Genomic DNA, 24,468 nt, shown 5'->3' on the forward strand with positions numbered 1-24,468 from the left:
TTATGTTCTTGAAGTTTGACACTTTTCCCTACTTCTGCCTCTGAAACTATACTTTCTCCTATGAGAATCATAGCTTGCCTTCCTCAGACAGTTTAGAGTTTCTCAAGATGTTTTAGGATCTTACAGCTTTCATGGTAATGGTTTTTGATTGAGCTATTTGACTAGTATATAGTTTGGAAATAAACAGGAAACATGACTCAGCAAACGCTCCTCTCCCCACTACATTTTTGTCTTGCTTCTTCTCCCCTATATTGAGAACATTTGATTTCAAGAATCTAACAGAGATGCCTGGATTGTTTCTTTCCCTCTATTCAATTCTTCACTTCCACAGAGTGCAAAGATTTCTATTATTTTTATTCTCAAGACTTCCAGGCTTTCTCTGTTAAAATTGTGCTGCATCTAGTATTTCAGCTCTAACTCACTCCTGGACGTTTCTATTTGTATGTTCTTTAATTATATCATATTCTACTTGTGAATATCCATGCTTAACATTAACAGGGGAAAAGTAGCCACCCTTTCCAACTTTACTATTTCTGTTAATAATACCGTTTCTCCGAGGTAACATGGTAATTGATTATCATTATCTATATATTTAGCCACCACCTTCTGTTAACTTAAAAATGTTCCCATTCATCTTTTATATTTCCACTACTGTGGGAAAATGTCTTATTACCTCAGTGAACCTGCTGGCATAGTTTCCTACTTGGGCTCTCTGAACCTACCTTTTGTTTAAACTTAACTTCATATTGTCATTCATTTTTTCAAAAATACTTGCTGGATTCCTATTACCAGCCACCTTGAGAATCAATTTGTCTGCTTGACTTGGCATATCTTTAGAATTCTAGCCATATGATATTGTTCAACTTCCTGCAAAATTTTCTCTCCAGTCAGAAACCTAGTTGCAGTTTACTTCCTCTCACTGCATGGTCACTCCTAACTCTCTGTCATCTTTCGTGTTGCTTGTATCTCTTGTACTACCATCTACTCTCCACCTAACCACATTTTGTTCATTATTGATAAGCATAGAGGAATAATTACAAAGTTAGAATGAAAATTTAGGTAAACATTAAACATGAGACATATAAGCCTTGTAAGTATTCAATGTCTTGTTCAAAGTCACCCATTGAAGAAATGGAAGAAATAAAACCAGAACCAAAGTTCCCTTTTGTGTAAGTTTCTTAGATTACAATGTCCTGCCCAAGTGAATGCTTCCAAATTTCTCATGATGCTTCACTTGCCTGTTTCAACCTTCCATTTTCTTAAAGACTTTAGAAGCTGAGTCATCTAGTAGATAAATGATTTATTTTATAGCATGTATCCAAACTGCTATAATTATCACTATTATTATGAATAATTCAAGTTTAGGTTTAATTGTTGGAAGTTTTATATGTTTTGTTGAAATCCTCTTTAAGAGAAACTGGAATCCTCTGTCACTTACCTTGCCATCAGTAGCTGCACAGTACAAATCCATTCTCTCATCAAGACCTCAACCCTTCACACATATGTATAAAACAATTGTTTTCTCTTTGTGAACCTCATCACTTCTTGCATGGCTTCTCATATGATCTATTATGTATATGAGCCAGGACATTTTAAAGTGCCAGCTATATTAACCCATTTTAAATAGCTTAAGAATAAAGATCATCCAACCCTTACCAAATGGAGGATATTATCTCTCAGAATTGGAAACCATTAGATATTTCTATCCTAGTAAAACATCATGAAGTGGACTCTGAAAAAAACTGAAAAGATCAAGATTTGTATCAATTATGCAAAGATAAATACCTCTTTTTTGATATCACCATCAATATCAAGTAAATCCTTTCAATTAAGGAAAAAAAAAGATAGTGCTGAACTGGTGTCGGTTCAAGCTTCTTCAAGACAAGTGAACTTCTTTTCTATCCCCCTTCTTATTCCTACCTTCTTTTCTCAAAATTCCTCATGAAAGGATGGTATATTTTGGCAAAGCTTTCAAAACAGGTGATGGTAAAACAAGTTAAAACATACTGACTCACATAAGTTAGCCAAATAATTAGATTACAAAGTAGATCTGAAATCCAAAGATCTGAAGTCCAAAGTAGATCTGACTGCATAAAACAAATGTCAGGAGGGAAGCAGTGTGTTGCTTAAACATTCCTGTCTACTTTCTCGAGCACATGTACTACCAAAAAGGAGAAGCCTGCTATCTAACACTCACCCAACAATACCTTTAGTGAAATCCAAAGGTGAAAAAAATAGGTCTTATCTCTTTTAGTATCCAAGAGTAAAAGTGAATAAATCAATAAGGAAGAACTTGTGAGCATGGATGTCAGACTATATAATTGATAGCCCCATTAACACGTGGAATCGGGAAAGAGATCTTCCATGAAGAGCGGAACACCAGGTATATAAACAACTTATATTCCATATGCATGTTTTAAAACCTTTCCCTCCTCTTATTGCTCTGTTATACAGAGCTCTAGTTTTGAGTCGTTTCTTCTTAGACTAAGATGCCTACCACTACAGTGAGCTTATTGCCTTCAGTAATAAGGACCCCACATTCTTATTTCTACAGGCTAAAACTGTATTAAATTTTTGAGCTGCCACATCATATTATCAACTTGTATTAAACTTATGGTTGCCTAAAAGTCCCGAATCTTTTCCACATACACTAATGTTGAGAATCATTTTCTTTTGGGCTTGATTCGAGCCCATTATTCAATACCATCTATTGTTATTATTTTTATCTTAACCCTTTCTTTTTTCATGTCAAAATTCTCATTCAGCTTTTGAGTTTATTAAAATCATAAATATCCATATGTTCTAGTTCTTTATCCAGGTTGTTGGTAAACTTGTTGGAATTTGAGAGGATCAAGGGAAAACCTCTGACACACTGTTTTGAATATCCATTTTCTTTTGCCTTTTAACTTTCAGTAAATTATTTTCACTGGGCACAAAAGCACCTAACTGAACCATTAGCCACCCTTTCATTATTTATTACAAGGATTTCTTTTCAAATTTCAAAGATATCGTGTCTCTTTTACTAGTATTTGTCAATTTACTAAATAATTTGAAAGAGAAATAAGTAGTTATGGCAAAGCTTCATTTGGTAAAGCAGCTCATAGTGGTGTTGGTTGATCACCGCATCACACTGCACAGATTCTACTTTGTGATCTGATATGGGCTTTTGCTGTGATTCAGTGTTTGTCAATATTTTTTGAATGTTGTTTTCTTCTTTTGGTTTGTATGTTCTGAAATCTGCCTTGGTTTTTTGTGTCAATTTTCTACCAATCTTCTCAATCAAAGCACTTACATTTTAAATGTGGTCTAAGCTCAATGGTAGGAATCTACACTATTCATGATCAAGCACATTCAAAGACTGGGCAATAACTCATGAATTAGTGTCACATCAGATTTTCTCCTGCAGCACTCGGACTTCTTTTGCCTCTCAGCTATATAATAATGGCTTATAATATGCCTCTAATCATGCATTTGCCTTGATTTGTTGGACAAACACCTGCCAACTGCTTTAGTTCCAACATCTAAGTTGTGTATCTGTGTATATATATATATGTGTGTGTGTGTGTGTGTATGTGAGAGAGAGAGAAAGAGAGAGGGGAGAGAGAGAGAGAGAGAGAGAGAGAGAGAGAAAGATAGCATAATTAATATAATTCCTTACCTTGGTAATCTACTTATAATAAATGACACATTCCTCTTAGTTGGATATGGTGTCTTAATCTCCTGAGTCTTTCAGGGGCTAAAATACTGCCTGAGTAACAATCCGATGACAAGAACCTCATTTCCTGTGGATGAACTTTTCTGAATCTTTCTACCTTCCAGCTGCCTGTCTCCCTGATTCCAGGCTTATCTACCCCAGAAGTCCTCATTATCATGCTCCCTGCACTTGCTGATTATGTCCCCTGACTTTCCCAGATATCTCCTGCCTGCTTACACTGTCATCTCTCACTTCGTCATCATCGCCAGACACCAAATTCTGGTTTATTGGCTGGATGGGGGAGACCTGTTTCAGGAATTCAGGCTCCTTTGCTGATACTCTGTCACTTGCTTTGCTGCCGCTAGATTTCTTGGTTACTTGGAACATCCCAAGTCCAGTTAGGCCTGATGAGTCTTTGCTTGCCACAATCTCCTCACCAACACAAATCACCTATTACTGACAGTTAATTTCTTTGCTCCCGTATCTGGTTTCCAGTCTTCTTTCCTGTTAAGTCTTTCTAGTTTCGACATCCCAGCACTTTGACTAATGCCAAGCCAGTTTTTATATCATCTCCTACATAGTGCTAAGAATTAATTAGAGGGTCCATATATGTAAATTGCTCTGTAAGATTCCTCTCATCTGCCACTTTTGTGAAATCTCCATCCTCTGTTATCATAGAGCAGTCATTTACATCTTTTTCATGGTCCATAGGCCCAGTGTGTTTTTTACCAGTTTGTCTCTTTTACTGGACTATGTGTTTTTCTGGAATAGAAGCCACATGGTTATTTAGTCACATAAACAGTTATTAAGCACTTAACACATGCCAGGCACCATATTTGGCAACACAAGTAAAGGAAAATATATACAAACATACACAATTGTGTGGTTTTAGTAACTCAGGGTCACTGGATTTTATTGCCAGTATAAGGAGTTTAGTTTAAGTATTCCACAAAAGTTTTCTGAATGAATGAATGCGTTTTTGCTAAATAATTGAAAATAGATTTTTAAATGTAGTTCCTGAAAAAATAATGTGCTCTAGTGCATGCTCCCTAAGAAGTAAACGACACTTACTGAGCAAAAATAAAAACATAAAAAACCGTTGAAGTTGTTTTAGATGCTAGACCTGAAAGATTTACCATAAATAAGATAAAGCTGTATGCCAAAGGCTAGCAACTGTTTTCTATGAAAGACCAGATAATAAATATTTTCAGAATTGTGGTCCGTACAGTTCTGCCACATCTACTCAACTCCAGTATGGTTGCTCAAAAACAACCATAGATACCTAAATAAATGGGTGTAACTCTGTTCCAATAAAATTTTATTTATGGAGTCTGAAATTGGAATATATAAAATGTTAATGTGTCATGAAATATTACTGTGTTTCTTAATTTTTTCCGAATTATTTAAAAGTCGTTTATGGTTTGTAAGACTTTTAGAACAAGGTAGTGCTTAAATTTGGCCAGTGGGCCCACATCTACTGACCCTCGATCTTAAGCTTTTCTTCTTTTTTCTTTTTTTTTTTTTCAAGAACCCTTCTATTAAGATTAAATTTCAGTTTCTTGATATAAACTTTTAAAATTGTTGTAAACAAAAATAGCTTAGGTCCAGTTTAGATGTTCAATATTGAAAACAAGAAGGAGGCTGGGCTCGAAGGCTCACGCCTGTAATCCCAGCACTTTGGGAGGCCAAGGTGGGCAGATCACTTGAGGTCAGGAGTTCAAGACCAGCCTGGCCAACATGGCGAAACTCTGTCTCTACTAAAAGTACAAAAAATTAGCTGGATGTGGTAGCGGGCGTCTGTAATTCCAGCTGCTCGGGAGGCTGAGTCAGTAGAATCGCTTGAAGCTGGGAGGTGAAGCTTGCAGTGAGCTGAGATCACGCCATTGCACTCCAGCCTGAGCAACAAGAGCAAAACTCCATCCAAAAAAAAAAAAGAGAGAAAAGAAAAAAAGAAGGCGTGGCGGCATTACCAAATACTCTGGACAAAGCAGAATGTCATGGCATAATGCAAGAACATGCATAATGGTCTCTTGGCTGAAGGCAGGGGCTTATAGTGGCTTAGTCTCTAGGTTATTTTCAGTCTTCAGATTTATCAATTCCCTCCATGGAATTTTGGTAGAGAGGAACTAATAACGTTCAATAAAATTATCTTTTTGTGAATAGGTTTAAAATAACTCCAAGTATTGCTTGCATTAAAAGCAAACAAACAACTAATCTATCCTTGTAAAAATCATACATAACAGTAGAGTTGAGGCAGGGATGTTTGATCTTGGAAACCTGGATAAGCCTTTGCCTTAATTTTGTCTAATCTATGCTAGCATTATAACACTGTTATTTTTCAGCCTGTACTTCTGCTTGTTGGTCAGTTGAACCAATTGAACTGTGTTTGTCTGAAAGTTAAACAGACTGACCCCAATCCCGATATCTTCTTCAGAGATGTCCTCTTTTCATTATGTCTACTAATTTCATCTCCAGATTGATTGTAAACAGTAGGTTTCTAAAGTTTCTAAGAAACAGTAGGTTTCTAAGACTAAATTCATCTCCAGGTTGATTTTAAACAGTAGGTTTCCTGCAAACGATTTTTAAAGGCCATACAATTCTGAGAAGAAGCTGGTGTCTAGATTATTTATTTCTCTCCCTCTTTGTCCACGAATATCTCTCCTTTCTCTCTTGATCATGAAGGTTTTCTCTTCAAGTAACTTCTAGAATTCTCTCTCTTTCCAATAAAAAGGTGAAGAAGTGATATTAAAAAGAAAAGACTGTGTTACTGAACCAAATGAAAGGCTATATAAACATTTCATGTAACGGGCCAAAGAAGAAATATGCATATGGTCTCTGTTGCAACTACTCAACTGCATAACAGAATGAAAGAAGCTGTAGAAAATTAAAAAAAAAAAAAAGAGCTGTCTGTGTTCTAATATATTTACGAAACAAGGCAACAGGAAGGATTTGACCAGCAGGACATAGTTTGCCAACCCCTGAACTAAAGTGTATGTTATATTAGTTGTGCCTATTGAGTAATTAATATTATTTATTCTTAAAGTAGAAATATATTATTTTGTGTCTTAAGACAAAAACAAAGCATATTAAATTATTATTATAGACTTTTGTAATGGGGAAGAAGCCTTTCAAAAATTTTATATATATTTATTAATATATAAGGCTTATATATGTATATTAATAATAATATAAAGGTTTAATATAACCTTTTTATTAAATTAGAAAATGTCCCGTTAGGCCTTTGCGTCTCACACTTGGTTTATAGAGCCTGCTTAAGCAGCAGACATTTCTGTACATGTTTCTTTGCAGAAGAGTTAGGAATAAACTGTGACTTTAACCATTTGCATGAGCTGAACACAGGATGAATCTCAGTATAACATGACAACCATTTCATTTGCAATATTCACAGATTTGTTTGTTTGCTTTGGCTGGTGCCATGGCGTTTACGCCTTATCATACACTAGCTGAATCATACTGTATCGTACCTCTTTCCAGACTCTAGTTTTGAGTTGATAAAGTCTGCGGTTCAATGGCAGATTTATGCATGCTATTTGTCCACCTGGTCCCTATTCAGAACAACTGCTGCCTCACAGTGAACACTTGGTAGCGATGTCTATATTCATTCTATTCTAGACAGATCCCCTGATGCTATCTTTCTAATGTCTGTAAATAACTATTTGGTATAATGGCAGTGGAAACATAAAGCAATTTTTAGGTAGTAATTAGCTGCTTTACCATCCAAAGAAGCTCTATATAACATGAATACTATGTATGTGCCTAGGTACAGATATTTGTTGAGTCCCTATTATATACCAATTTCTATATCTAGATATTTCCATGTATTTTCATTTAATCATCACAAACAACCTGTGTGATAAATAATGTTAAACCCAACTAAAAGTGAAAAAATAGAATTGCAGAGATAAAGTTTTCCAAGGTTTCACGTGCAGCATATGGGCAACACTACATCATATTTATGAGGGGCCCAATCTCTATAGTAAACTGAGAGACAACAGAATCCTAGTGCTAACTGCACTCTTACAATCTGGTATGACCTTGGCAAGTTATTTACTTCTCAAAGCCTGATTCTTCAGGTCAAAAACACAAAAACACAATGTTAATTTGTAAACCAGATGAGATGTTGCATGTAAAATGCTTAACAAGGTTTCTAGCTCTAGATAATATACTCAATATATGTTGTTGGCTCTTATAAAAATCATAGATCCAGAATGAGAATCCTCTTTCTCATGGCTTGATAGTCTAATCTTTCAACCACACAAAGGTTAGTACACTTTCCATTCAATTCACAAAATCTGTGTATCATAATTGAAAAAAAAAATCCTGAGAAATCCTTTAGATTAGGGTCCAATTTCAGATTCTGGTAGGGCCAGGCAGGTAACATAATTTGCTCCAGTGGGGTGGGAGTAGAAAGTACATTGCATATGTTTTGTGAGTGATGGGAACTGGAGTGCACAGTCCCTATCTTAGAAAAGGGAGCAGCTACTTAGTTCGAACAAGTTGTTGGTGAATAGAAATGCAGACCTGAATTTGTTAGTTCATTCCATTTTTCAAGACCAGGCAGATATTGACATTTTCATGTGAAATGTGCCAATTTTAAGTTGCTTGCTTTTAAAACTTCAAAAACACACAGCCATAACAAACATATATCCCAACTGGATTTGGTGCTTGGACCGTTCACCTGTGATCTGCGCTAGATTAACCTTGATGTTTGACCAATGACAAAACACATTAAGAGAGGTAGATGACTTGTCAGTGTCACACTGGACATCAGCTGAACTCCAGGGTCAGCCGGTGAGGAATATGGTGGAATTAAGACTAAAAGCCAGGCCTCTTTTTACTCCCACACACTATTACTATTAATACTTTTATATTTGAGCAATTTCATTCAGTTGATTCCATCCCAGATAACTCCAAAATCTCTTTAAGTGGAAGATGTTTCTTTCTTTTCTTTTCTATTTTTTATTATACTTTAAGTTCTAGGGTACATGTGCACAATGTGCAGGTTTGTTACATATGTATACAAGTGCCATGTTGGTGTGCTGCACCCATCAACTCATCAGCACCCATCAACTCGTCATTTACATCAGGTATAATTCTTAATGTCATCCCTCCCCCCTCCCCCCTCCCCACAATAGGCCCTAGTGTGTGATGTTCCCCTTCCCATGTCCAAGTGATCTCATTGTTCAATTCCTACCTATGAGTGAGAACATGCAGTGTTTGGTTTTCTGTTCTTGTGATAGTTTGCTAAGAATGATGGTTTCCAGCTGCATCCATGTCCCTATAAAGGACGCAAATTCGTCCTTTTTTATGGCTGCATAGTATTCCATGATGTAGATGTGCCACATTTTCTTAATCCAGTCTGTCACTGATGGACATTTGGGTTGATTCCAAGTCTTTGCTATTGTGAATAGTGCCACAATAAACATACGTGTGCATGTGTCTTTATAGCAGCATGATTTATAATCCTTTGGGATACCCAGTAATGGGATGGCTGGGTCATATGGTATTTCTAATTCTAGATCCTTGAGGAATCTCCATACTGTTTTCCATAATGGTTGAACTAGTTTACAATCCCACCAACAGTGTAAAAGTGGTCCTATTTCTCCACATCCTCTGCAGCACCTGTTGTTTCCTGACTTTTTAATGATTGCCATTCTAACTGGTGTGAGATGGTATCTCATTGTGGTTTTGATTTGCATTTCTCTGATGGCCAGTGATGATGAGCATTTTTTCATGTGTCTGTTGGCTGTATGAATGTCTTCTTTTGAGAAATGTCTGTTCATATCCTTTGCCCACTTTTTGATGGGGTCGCTTGTTTTTTTCTTGTACATTTGTTTGAGTTCTTTGTAGGTTCTGGATATTAGCCTTTTGTCAGATGAGTAGATTGCAAAAATTTTCTCCCATTCTGTAGGTTGCCTGTTCACTCTGATGGTAGTTTCTTTTGCTGTGCAGAAGCTCTTTAGTTTAATGAGATCCCATTTGTCAATTTTGGCTTTTGTTGCCATTGCTTTTGGTGTTTTAGACATGAAGTCCTTGCCCATGCCTATGTCCTGAATGGTATTACCTAGGTTTTCTTCTAGGGTTTTTATGGTATTAGGTCTAACATTTAAGTCTCGAATCCATCTTGAATTAATTTTCATATAAGGAGTAAGGAAAGCATCCAGTTTCAGCTTTCTACTTATGGCTAGCCAATTTTCCCAGCACCATTTATTAAACAGGGAATCCTTTCCCCATTTCTTGTTTTTGTCAGGTTTGTCAAAGATCAGATGGCTATAGATGTGTAGTATTATTTCTGAGGGCTCTGTTCTGTTCCATTGGTGTATATCTCTGTTGGTACTACTACCATGCTGTTTTAGTTACTGTAGCCTTGTAGTATAGTTTGAAGTCAGGTAGCGTGATGCCACCAGCTTTGTTCTTTTGACTTAGGATTGTCTTGGCAATGAGGAGTCTTTTTGGTTCCATATGAACTTTAAAGCAATTTTTTCCAATTCTGTGAAGAAAGTCATTGGTAGCTTGATGGGGATGGCATTGAATCTATAAATTACCTTGGGCAGTATGGCCATTTTCACGATATTGATTCTTCCTATCCATGAGCATGAAATGTTCTTCCATTTGTTTGTGTCCTCTTTTATTTCACTGAGCAGTGGTTTGTAGTTCTCCTTGAAGAGGTCCTTGACATCCCTTGTAAGTTGGATTCCTAGGTATTTTATTCTCTTTGAAGCAATTGTGAATGGAAGTTCATTCCTGATTTGGCTCTCTGTTTGTCTGTTACTGGTGTATAAGAATGCTTGTGATTTTTGCATATTGATTTTGTATCCCGAGACTTTGCTGAATCTGCTTATCAGCTTAAGCAGGTTTTGGGTTGAGACAATGGGGTTTTCTAAATATACAATCATGTCATCTGCAAACAGGGACAATTTGACTTCTTCTTTTCCTAACTGAATACCCTTGATTTCTTTCTCTTGCCTGATTGCCCTAGCCAGAACTTCCAACACTGTGTTGAATAGGAGTGGTGAGACAGGGCATCCCTGTCTTGTGCCAGTTTTCAAAGGGAATGTTTCCAATTTTTGCCCATTCGGTATGATATTAGCTGTGGGTTTGTCATAACTAGCTCTTATTATTTTGAGATACGTTCCATCAATACCGAATTTATTGAGCGTTTTTAGTATGAAGGGCTGTTGAAGTTTGTCAAAGGCCTTTTCTGCATCTATTGAGATAATCATGTGGTTTTTGTCTTTGGTTCTGTTTATATGCTGGATTATGTTTATTGATTTGCATGTGTTGAACCAGCCTTGCATCCCAGGGATGAAGCCCACTTGATCATGTTGGATAAGCTTTTTGATGTGCTGCTGGATTCGGTTTGCCAGTATTTTATTGAGAATTTTTGGTTCGATGTTCATCAGGGATATTGGTCTAAAATTCTCTTTTTTTGTTGTGTCTCTGCCAGGCTTAGGTATCAGGATGATGTTGGCCTCATAAAATGAGTTAGGGAGGATTCCCTCTTTTTGTATTGATTGGAATAGTTTCAGAAGGAATGGTAGCAGCTCCTCCTTGTACCTCTGGTAGAATTCAGCTGTGAATCCATCTGGTCCTGGACTTTTTTTGGTTGGTAGGCTATTAATTATTGCCTCAATTTCAGAGCCTGCTATTGGTCTATTCAGGGATTCAACTTCTTCCTGGTTTAGTCTTGGAAGAGTGTAAGTGTCCAGGAAATTATCCATTTCTTCTAGGTTTTTGAGTTTATTCGCGTAGAGGTGTTTATAGTATTCTCTGATGGTAGTTTGTATTCTGTGGGGTCGGTGAAAGATGTTTCTTTCTAATATTAAGGAGTATTCTAGAAATAACTGCTAATTTTCCAGATTTGATTGTTTTAGCCTAGAATTTCCACATAAAATATTACAAGAATTTATGACTTTAATGTCAACATCTTTCTCTATAAATTTAGAAATTCCGTATGTTTATACAAAATAAATCATTCCCTTTTTTCTATTCAAAAGATAGTTTCAAGTGAAATAATGAGGATTATACTTTCAATATTGCCACAACATTGCAATTCTCTAAAATGAGAGCATTAGGACAAACACCTAATGTATGCAGAGCTTAATATCTAGATGATGGGTTGATAGGTGGAGCAAAACATCATGGCACATGTACACCTATGTAACAAACCTGCACATTCTGCACATGTATTCCCAGAGCTTAAAGTAAAATTTTTAAAAAATGCCTGAGTTGAACTGAACATTTGTTTAAGAAGGGTAAATACAATATACAGGTAAGTATGAGGCTCACTTGACAACCCCAGCCAGGCACATTGCTAAGCACTTTATAAGAGCTGTCACATTTTATTCTCTTAAGAGATCTATGGAGGTCTATTTTATTGTTTTAACAGTTCTTTTAATAATTATCCAGATTCATAATTATGTATAAGGACTTAAGTCTATGCAGTCATGCCACTTGGCAAATATTCCACAGTTAATAAGTAATACAGACAAAAGTAAAACTCAAGTGTATTGGTTATTAAGCCTTGAAGTAATAAACTTGTTCAGAAAAATTTTTGGAACTCTGGAGGAAGCCACATCATGATATAAACTTCAGATAATGAAACATCTCTAACAGGCCTGCCCAAAGGATTATGTCATATAAACATAGTACCTTTGTTAACACATCTGTTAAGAGCATTTATGCCTTAGGGCTTTGTTGCCCACTGTTCTCTCTGTTGAAAAGACTCTTCTCCCAGCACTTCAAGTGACTTGACAGTCTCGCATGATTAACACTTTCTCAAAGTAACTCTCAACCTGTTAACTGGAAGCAGAGAGCAAAACTATGTTTTATTATAGTATCCAGCTTTATTCACTTATGGTCCTTATTATCAGAATATATTTTTATGTATTTAGGTGGCTATATCTCTACCTACCTATCTTCACCCAAACCCAAGGTCCATGAAGACAAAGGATTTTCTATATTGTTCACCACTGTATCCTCAAGCCTAGAACAGTACATGACACACAATAAGCCCTCAATAAATATTTGCTAAATAGATGAATGAATTAACTTTGTGTTACTCTTGACTCTTAGCCATTTGTTTTGGTTGTAAATATGATACTGTGTTTGAAAACACAGGCTATCAAAGCACAGAGGGTACTGTATTATGTTCAATGCAGAACCAGGAACTCTCCTGTTAATAAGGAAATGTTGATTGAATCCTGATTATAAAACATAACAAAGCAAGCACACAAATTCACACATACACACACACATACACACACACAACAATTTTAAAAAACATTTGGGGACAATCCAGGATATTTAATATATACTCTGTGTTACATGGTAATATGTTAAATTCATTTTCTTACTGTGATAATGGTATTCTGGTTGTACAGGAGAATGACTTTAGCTTTAGAATGTATTGCTGAATTATCCGAAGATGAAGTGTCATACTATCTAAAACTTACTTTTAAATGACTCAGCAAAAGCAAAACTATGTAAATTATATATAAATCATACATTTATATCTAAATCTGTGTGTATGTGTGTGTGTGTGGAGGGAGAGATAGAATACGAATGTAATAAAACATTAATTATTAGTGAATATAGGTGAAATGCCCATGTTACAAGTCTCTATTTTACAATTCTTTTAACTTTTCAGTAGACTTGAACATCCATAAACTAAAATTTGCAAGGAAATTGCCTTAAGAAAATATTCCTGATATGACATAACTGTTTAATATTTCCCTGAAATTTATTCTTCAATTTCTGTACTTACATATGTGTTTAGTGACATCAAAATGCTTAAAATGACAAGATGGAAAAGAAGAAAGTTTGTAAAAAGCTGCGTGTGACTCTCACTAAATTAATAATCTAGTCTCTTTCTTTAAATTTTACAGATGTACTCGAATTGTAAAAAGTTCTCCCATTTAGTCTAAGGAAGAAAAGGTTTGATCGACTTTATGAAAACTATTTATATCTGAGTTATCATAACACATAAATGAAGAGTGTCATCACCAAGGGCAGTTATTTACAGGAAAATAGATTTTACTAAAATAGATTTTCTATCTCCAAATTTATATACTGTACATACTCTAAAATAATTCAATTCAATGAACTTGGAAACTGGTAGACAGATATTAAATATAATAACTAAAGAACAATAAAATGAAAATTTATCTCACCTTTCTGTTTTTATGAGCATCTTTCAACAGTAGACATAATGCAATATTTGCCTCTGGGTCTCAATGTTCAAGTACATGGAAAGAATTTTGAAGATTGCTAGCTTTGTATGCAGGTAGCTAATTATTGATTAGTACCTTTGCTCGTTACAGGGAAAACTGATTATCTACTATCGTGGCTCAAGACAATAAAATAAAGGGACAGTTCATAATGTGTAGTCATGCATTTCATGAAAAAAGTTATAGGTGGAACTGTGAAAAAGTGCATACACTTATTTTCCACCACCTAGCCACTTTTAACCAAGAAACAATTGGCACGAAAGTGTGTTTTCAATGCAAATGTTTGGATAGATCCACTAATCTTTTTTGTAAATATGTGATACTTTTTAACTAGTTGTTTCACACTAGCAAACACTGGAAATAGGAGGCTTTACTACAAATGGTATTTTACTTTGTCAGTTTCACTTAACTTATCCTATGAAAGATCCAAGACTAAAAATCATAGGATCCTATCTCAGTAATCAGGTCAACAAGGTACGGGATTTGTGCAGTATTTTATGATGGAGATTTAGAGAGTTTTTTTTTTTTTAATGAATTCTGGAGTAAAATCATTATGATGCTGTTTACAAATTGAAGTTAATAGTAACAAGGGAATAGATTGTTGAGGAAGCTATCCTATTAACAATGTTCTTCTTGAGGGCACTTGGTAATTAACCAGAAGGAAAACTTTTGTTGTCACTTCTACTTTCCTTTGGACATTTTGTCTCTGTAAATATGTTATTCCTATGTGTCCTTGAGAATAAACATTTATCTCTGAACTCCAGCCTTCATGAACAGACTTCTCTTTCTTTGTCTCAACTATTACTATGCATTGCCGAAGTGTTATGCAGTCATACATTTAGGAGCCATATATATTTATTCAGTAAGTTATATTTCGGTTTATACTGGCTAGCATATATTTCAGTAAAGATTAATTCCATGATTTGGGTATTAGTTGTGGATAAAAATATCAACTAATTACAAAAGTTAGCGGGAGTGGTGGCATGTACCTGTAGTCTCAGCTATTTAGGAGGCTGAGACAGGAGGATCGTTTGAACCCAGAGGTTGCGTGAGCTGAGACTGCACCACTGCACTCCAGCCTGGTTGACAGAGGTAGACCCTGTCTTGAAAAAAAATCAACTAATATTCATAAGACAAATTATTACATAACTTATCTCAGTTGGGCCTCAAGACAATCTTAGGAAATATGTACAGGCATACCTTAGAGAGATTATGAATTCTTTTCCAGACAACCACAGTATAGCAAATATCACAATAAAGTGAATCATATGAACTTTTTGGTTTCCTACTTCATATAAATGTCATGTTGACACTATACTGCAGTGTGCTAAATGTACAATCACATTACATCTTAAAACAATGTATGTACTTTAATTTAAAAATACGTTATTGCTGATAAATGTTAATAATCACCTGAACCTTCAGCAAGTTGTCATCTTTTGTAGTGGAGGACCTTGCCTCATCGTTGATAGCTGTGGGCTGATAAGGGTGGTGGTTGATGAAGGTTGTAGCAGCTGTGGCAATTTTTTTTTAGATGTAGTCTCACTCTGTCACCAAGCTGGAGGGCAGTGGCACAATCTGGGCTCACTGCAACCTCTGTCTCCCAGTTCAAGCGATTCTCCTGCCTCAGCCTCCTGAGTAGCTGGGATTACAGGCACGTGCCACCACACCCAGCTCATTTTTTGTATTTTTAGTAGAGATGGGGTTTGACCATGTTGGCCAGGATGGTCTCAAACTCCAGACCTCGTTATCCGCCCACCTCGGCCTTCCAAAGCGCTGGGATGTACAGGTGTGAGCCACCGCACCAGCCCGGCAATTTCTTAAAATAAGATAACAATGAAGTTTGATGCGCAGAATAATTCTTCCTTTCACAAAAGATTTCTCTGTAGCATCTGATGCTGTTTGATTGCATTTTACCCACAGTATTTATTCTTGCAAAATTAGTTAATCATCACAAACCCTGCCTCTGCTTCATCAACTGAAGTTATGAAATATTTGGAATCACTTGTTTTTATTTCAACAGTGTTCGCAGCATCTTCACTAGGAGTAGTGGTACTACTCTTGCAATTTCCACCACATCTGCCGTTACTTCCTTCACTGAAGTCTTGAAATGTTTCAAACCTTTCAAAATTGATTCCAATCCTCATGGGTGGAAACCTTTCATCCATGATGGTTGTAATCAACTTCTTCCAAACCTCTGTTAATGTTGATTTTTTGACATCCTTCCATGAAACAAGAATGTTCTTAATGGCATCTAGAATGGCAATTTTTTTCCAGAAGGTTTTCTATTTACTTTGCCCAAATCCACCACAGAAATAACTGTCTATGGCTGCTATAGCTTTATAAACTATATTTATTAAACAATAAGACTTGAAAGTCACAATCAGTTTTGATCCATGGGATGCAGAATGGATGTGTTAACAGGCATGAAAACCACATTAATCTCATTAGACATCTCCTTTGCAGGACAATCTGGATCAGAAAATTGGGCATCTCTGCAAATTGTAGGGACTGAGATGTGGAAGCCTTGATGTTGCCTAATTGAAGATTGGAGGTGGAGTTACACTTCACTAGGGTCCATGTATGAGTATGTGGCAATAAATAAAATCAAAGAAAATAACTGACCTCTGGTTTTGAAAAACTGAAGAAGAAGAAAAAATAAATCAAAGTCAGATTACTGAAAGTAACAGGTGAAAGCTAGAAAAATGTGGAAAATAGAACTAGAGGTCTCCAAAGGGGAGGGGAAAAAAAAGTAAAGTAAAGCAAAAAAAAAAAAAAAAAAAAAACAGCAAGACGTTGACAGAGTGGTCAATCTAAGTAGTCAATGCTATATGTCACTTTGACAGCCACTTGAGCTCACAGACTAACCAGGAAACTAGGAAACGAAGGGCTCTGAGGTCATTAGCAAAAGAGGCTATGATGCTCTTAAAATCTCCAGCACCAGACAGTGTCAAATATAAAATTATGAATGCTTAGGATGGATGGACAATTTAAAGGGTCCATAATAGTGCCAATATTTCCATAATTCCATATAAGTTTTACAGCAGGGAACAGCTGTGAGTACACCATATCTGGATGTTTAGGACCCACACTTGCTCATGGTCATTCCCATGTCTTCTCCTAAAGATGAATTATGGACCCTAGTTAGCACCCAGAGACTTAGCTGAGACCCTTCCATGCTCTTCACTTACAATTTCCAGTCGCCTTTTATTGTATTTCTACTACTGAAACATTTTTAAATTTTCAAATCAATTATTAACTGATACTATGATAAAATGAAATAAAAAGAAATGAGAAGGAAAATGATTACACACTTAGATGTGATGGTAGTGTCAGATTGCTATAGAGGTTTCTATGTGCTGTCTTAATTTATGTAATTATCTAGTCCCAGCTCTATAACGTTAGTGGATCAGTGACAATTCAGGGATCACATTTTGACAATTACTAGAGGACCTGGTGCCTCTCTTTATTGTAATTCAATGTATATAGGACACATCTTTACATATTTTATTAAAGTTCTAGAGGTAAAATTTGAGGTCATAACTTTTTAGTGCAAATTTCATTGTTTTCAAAACTATTTGCAAGGTATTGTTAAAGTGGCTTGGGGTGCCTTTGAATTAACGTTTCCTTGTTCTAGGTAAAAAAAAAAAAAAAAAATAGCAAATGTTGGCGGTGGCATTGGTCTATATCTTATTACTACTTTCTCAGTGCTCCTGAGCTTAGAAGGAGACATTTGGAGGATAAAGCATTGTTCTTCAGTTGTAAAACATTTGGAAGATAAAACTCTACAGTCTCTGGCTAGCTTCTGTATATCTTTGATCAATCAATTCAAAATATTATGAACTTATTTTTCCCTGAGCTGATATCAAGACTAGTTGCAACAGTGGGGACAAATTGAGAAATCTCCTTGAGAAAGATGCTATACATTAAAATGTTCTGAGTTTTTCATGCTGCCTTTGCATAATTATCCATTGTCTGGCTTTCAGAAATTTTTGAAAAAAATAAATCTTGGCATGTCCCATAGATTCTATACTATGCAAGATTTCTAATCACCCTACTTTTATCTGTGTTACATGTTGCCATTATGTAAATAACGAAGTTTCTTGGATCATTTGCCTTTCCCCTTATCCAAACACTCACAGTCTTGGCAGAAGTATAAGTTACTAATAAGGATTTTAGGCCTATTTTTTGTGTAAATATTTGAGATGCTACAATAAAATAATATTGATAGTTAATGCATACATAGCACTTATTATAGACCAGAATCTGTTCGAAATGTTTTATATGCAGTAACAAATTTAGCCCACCTAACAACCTAATGGAGTTTTCACTGTTAGTATCCCCATTGTTCATGGCACTGCTATCATCTTCATTTTACCATGTTGTTAGGGTGAACCAATGTTGTTTTTGAAAATAGGTCAGGGCCTGCTCGTGAAGATCCTATTCCCCTTGTTAAATCATTGCAAATGGAATCTACCAAATTCAATAAAGAAATTTGAGCAGCTCTGGTAAATTAAGTCAATTAAATTATTGTATCACATCATAGAGTACTGGGCATTCCCATTATTCCAGTTCACCAAGCAGAACTTTCAGAGGCCAAGACATCATTTTTCTTATTACGTAGCTCGCTTCCCATTAACCCTATTCAAAACCAATGATTTCTTGACATTAAAAAATATCTACTCTTTTATCCAGATATTTGCAAATTTCTTGGTGTTTAAAAAATTTAAACAACATATGGATGGTTGTCTTCTTTCATTTTAAAGCCAGTGGTGTTTATCTGAAAACTCATGATTGTATTATCAAAATTGCAATTCTCACCTCTGCCACTTCCTAGCATGGTGTATGCTACCAGCTCGCTAGGTCAGCAGTAGGTTAGTGTCATGAAGCTGGAGCCAGGATAATGATGCAATGAAGGAGTATGTTTCAGTGATGAATTACATGAGCTGCAATTTCTTCTTTGCACATTCCCCCAAAGCCTTCTTTATTCTATTGCCAGTGAACATCACTGTAACAACTCATACCCCAGAGTCTTTTATAGTGGCATTATCAGAAATGAAAGATGGAAATGTGAACTTTGCCCACATTCTCTTTTTTATTTTGTTATGAGTATAAATGTAATAATTCTATATATTTTCTTATTTTGGGAACCTGAGGAGGTCTAATACTCAACATTTGTCAGTGCCCACTGAAAACCATTCTGAGACTCCCTACAGCTTAGGATCACAGGTACTACTTGGGTCCATAGTCCTTTACCCAGTGTCAAAGATTAACAGTTATGCACTAAATAGAAGACAGTTGAACAAACTATTATCTATCTATCTATCTATCTATCTATCTATCTTTCTATCTTTCTACCTACTATCTATCTGTTATCTATTGGCTATCTATCTATCATCTTTCTACCTACTATCTATTATCTATTATCTATCTATCTATATTTATTATTGAAAGCCTTCTAAGAAAAGTGCACTGCACTTTATAATTAAATGTCTCTTTTCTTCGCTAAGAAAACAGAAATTATGAGGTACCTAAAAAAACGGAGATACAAGTGTACTGTAGACCAGAACCAGTTAGAAACATCCAGTGACTTTATACTCCTGCTTGTAAAGCTGGATAGCTAGTAAACCGCCCTGTAGTATTGACTGTAGATACGCCTACTATATTACTTGAACCTTATGCATACATAATCTCCCTGATACAGACCTCATCCTTCTTCGACACAAATCAACTTGGATTCTTCCGTCAGCTCTTGGATTAGGACTTCTTGCCACTCTGAACCCACTACCCATCCTGGCGATTTAACTGGTACCCTACTACATCAACCTCATTTTCTCTTCCTAAGGGGAAAATGAAGCGTATAGGAGTCAACTACACTTTCAGGGTTTAAAAAAATCACTGACAGATTCTGTGTCATTTTTTAGCTCCTTTATTCCTCAGGCTTCAATGACTGTAGTTCATGGTTGAATTCAAGACTTCATCTCAAACTCCTTTTTATAATGTTACAGACAAAAAGTCTAAAAATAGTAAAATAAAGACCAGAAATGGATCTATGTGCTCCTATCTATCTCTTTGTTCTTCTCAGCTTTTCATTGTAATGATGTGAATTATTGCTGAACTGATGGCCTCAAACTCCTGCAAATGACCTGGATATCAGTGACCCCATGAGAAACTGTAATATCACTGGACATTAAAAGAAGTCTGGTCCCTTCTACAACCATGACATATATTTGTATTTATGGTCCTCTGTAGAATCTTGCCTTTTCCCACCAATTTTTATTTTATGCTATCTATAGTATTGTAATTTCAGAAGAAGAAAATAAACTACATCCCATTACCTGACATGAAACCATATTTTTATTAAATCTGTCAAGTAACTCTAGGTATCACAAAAGTGAGATCTGAGTGTACCTTTCATGAATACTAAAAAAAAAATCACTGCATCTCATATATATACCCCAGATTCTATTTGTTACTTCTTCTATACGATCTGGATTTTCTTAAATAATTCGTATGTAAATGGTTTAGTAAATGCAATTTCTATGAATTTTCTGGTGAAAAAGAGACATTCAATCCAAAAATTATGCATACAATGAAGCAAAATTTCCGAGCTGTGAACACTATGGTGACACCACCTACATTAACCCAGGTGTGTTTCAATTATCTTATCTACAATATTGGTATAGTAACCTTAAAAGGTTACAATGACAATTAAATAATTAGTATGTATAAAGTGAACAGGCAGTGCCTGACATATAGCATTTGCTATAGATATGATATCTATTATTACCATTTGGTAGGCATTAATTTATACTACATTGGATCCAAGATGAATATGTCAAACTAGATTAGCTGCTTGCATAAAATAGTGGAAACTTAAGAATGAATGAGTATCAAGATAAATCACCTCATTTAAACAAAGTGAGAATGGTAATCTTTTCATTCATTCATTTTATTTGTTCCTTTTTTTACTCTGGAAAATATAGGGTAATAAGATGAGAGATAATATTGATATTGTAGTGTAGTGACAGAAAACAGAGCAAATGGATAAATAAATGCATTTGATTGTGATATATGGATGAAATACTAGGTTGATATGATAGAGAATAACTAAACTGGAAGAAGGTTAACAGGGGTCCATGGGAATTTGCATTTGAGCCGAAACCTAAAGGTAAATGGCTGAGCCATGCTAAGAGCTGGAGGAAGAGAACTCCATATAGATGGACCTTTGGCCATTTGTAGAAATAGAAAGTGTTATTTGGCTAAAGCATGTTAGTCCAGAAAGAGAGTGGTGGGAATAGGACTGGGGAGGGGAACAGATGCTAGAACGGGTAAGGCACCATGTGCCGGAATAAGACCCTCAGTTTTTTTGCTGAGTGCACAAGAAACCAATAGGAAGATTTTTTACAAGAAGGTGATATAGCTGGATTGACATACATTAAAATCTTTCTGACTCTTGTGAGGAAAATGGTTTGGTGTGGGTGAGGTTCTTAACAAGAATGAAAGCAATAAACTGTTTAGGAAACAACTATCAAAGTCAAGGACAGAATGTTCAAGTATGGCCGGAGTATAGCTGAAGAAAGTGGGCAGCTTTCTGTCATAATTCAGGTGACAAATTGGAACAGCTTGTGAATTTGATATGGGTTAAGCTGGAAAGATGGTTTCAGTAACTACATAGATGGCTTAGTGGATATTTTAAACTGCAAGATCTATATGGGAAAGTAGTTGGCTAATATTTCATCATTTATGTAGTTCTCAGTCTTATCAGCTGATGATGTACACCTCTGTCACCTCTGACTTTAGCCCTGTTTCAATCTCCACTCATCTCCAAGCTGGATGGGGCTGGAAATAACCTTGGAAAGACTCCACCCATTGCTGCTTGTATAAATTCTGGCTGCTACCTCTTCACCAAAAATCATTTTCCCTTAACTTCTAACAGTAGATTGTAGTACTAGATTTCATTTTCACTCATAGAATAGCAGTAGTAGTACTATGTAGACTGTAGCACTAGATTTCATTTTTACTCATAGAATAGCAGTCAAATTTTTTCTGCGTCACCATCCAGGTTCATCTTCAGTCCAGGAATGAGCCTTTAAGCCAAACTGTCTATCTCAAACAATGTTTCCCATTTGGTGGTGCTGTATATCTTGAGCTGTTTTGTTTTAGTCCCCTCTACACCTGATTTTTCAATCTGCTCAAAATACTCTTACCGCTTGATTTGTCACTTGACCATAAGTTTGTACCTTGGTTTTATCCCGTGATACTCTTCTCCCATTTATTCTCTTAGCTTTACCTATCAATTTTGACTCAAACTTATCCCTTATCTTATAATTACTATTAACAGCTTTATGTAAATAGTCCTCCTGAGTCTGACACAGCTGTCTCTGCCAAAGAACTTACATGCCACTCTCTCATTGTTTTTTCAGAGTTGTAGGTGCAATAGAGACATAAGAATCCCTGACTTGATTCTTAACCTATTAGATTTGTACAAAACTAATTGTTTTGTACAAGTATTAGTATTGTACAATTACTTGTGCACCAAACTAATATTTAAATAAAATTTGGAAATTAAAAGCTGCCTAGGTCTTGTAAATACTGTGTCACTTGTAACAAGCTTCATCTCAGTAGTAACTTGTTTGCTAGGCTACTAACCAGAGCCGAAGAGGAGGAGCTAAGTGAACAAGATATTGCCATTGTGTTTACTTCAAGTTCCATCTGTCTGGAAGCTACAACTTCATGCAGCCAATAATATTAAATACCAATATTGGTTCAAGTAGAACTTAAGTTTGCCCTCTGGATATTTTAATTCGTGTTATTGGCTATGGCCATAACACCCTGAACGTACCCGATCTCATCTTAATTTGTGTTATTGAATTTTTTTCTTCAACACCAAGGCCTATATAGCTAATTTTCTCTAGCCTCAGTTCTGGATCTTTCCCATTCCCTTCCTAGTCAGTCCCACTAAAAGTGTCGCATATCTTTTGGTTTACTTTGATGTGACCTTCTAAATGTTCATGTTAAAGACGTATGAATGTTAAAATAGCTTTGTGAGAAATACCACAGAATATCGCATAGACCAAAATCTTTCGTTACATAGAGTAAAGTAAAAGTCCCAGTAAAATATTCTTAGGAAAAAAGATAGGCTCTCACTAACCGCAGCACGGCCCACACCTTGCTTCTATAAGGTCCATATGTAAAAAATAGTTTTAATGTTACAATACTATATTTCACCAAGTTGAAACCACAAAGCCTAGAAAAAGAGAGAAAACGAGTGTGATGGTTAATACTGAGTGACAACTTGATTGGATTGAAGGATGCAAAGTATTGATCCCGGGTGTGTCTGTGAGGGTGTTGCCAAAGGAGATTCACATTTGAACCAGTGGGCTCGGACAAGGACACCCCCCCTTAATCTGGGTGGCCACAATCAAATCAGCTGCCAGTGTCACTAGAATAGAAGCAGGCAGAAAAATGTGAAAAGAGAGACTGGCCTAGCCTCCCAACCCACACCTTTCTCCCATGCTGGATGCTTCCTGTCCTGGAATATCAGACTCCAAGTTCTTTAGTTTTGGAACTCAGACTGGTTCTCCTTTTTCCCTCAGCCTGCAGGTGGCCTCTTTTGGGACCTGGTGATCGTGTGAGTTAATACTTAATAAACGCCCATATATATCATATATATCGGTATTTCTAACTCTCTACACGTTCTATGCATATAAAAATCAGCCTGATTATTTCAGAATATCTAAATGTCAGATTTCTAGATTTTAACATTGCTATTCCCATTAGCTGTTCATTTCTCTTGTGTCAAGTTAAGGTTGGGAAGCAAATGATGATAAGTTCATAAAAATTTATATGATATATATCCACTCCATTTATATATATATAAATATATATAATATATATGTGTATATAATCCATTAGTTCTGTCCTTCTAGAGAACCCTAATACAATGAGCATATTAGAACAAATTATGAAAATTACAAAAAACAAATGCTGCACATATCAAAGATTAACAGTGTAATCTATATAGAAATCTACATTCAAAACCCAAACTAGTGCAGCTAAGACACTGAATTAGGGTCTTTTTACCTCATGTTTTCATCCCACACTTTAAAACATACATTAGATCTGTTAATGGACTGCACCTCTTTTGGATTAACATAAAAATAAAAACACCATAGGCAGTAGGTTAAATCTGGAAGGGAAAGGCATGCACTTGCTTGGAAAACTATAACAACTTTGAAAGAGTCTCTCTCCCCACAAGTAGCCAGGGCTAGTCCCATTTTTCTAAAGAACATACAGACTCCTGAGTTACTCACTGCTCTGTGGCACTGAGGTAGATTACTATCTTTGTAGTAATGTAGATGGATATTTTTCATCATATGACTTGCCCCATTGCTGTGTGGGAGATTCTCTAATCAATCATTTCTCTTCATCACTACCACCATTTTTAAAAAGAGATTTAGGCTTGGTGAGGTGGCTCATACCTGTAATCCCAGCACTTTGGGAGGCTGAGGCAGGTGGATC

The sequence above is a fragment of the Trachypithecus francoisi genome, unplaced genomic scaffold (genome assembly GCF_009764315.1).
Source record: "Trachypithecus francoisi isolate TF-2019V2 unplaced genomic scaffold, Tfra_2.0 Lachesis_group20, whole genome shotgun sequence".
In the NCBI taxonomy this organism is placed as follows: domain Eukaryota; kingdom Metazoa; phylum Chordata; class Mammalia; order Primates; family Cercopithecidae; genus Trachypithecus; species Trachypithecus francoisi.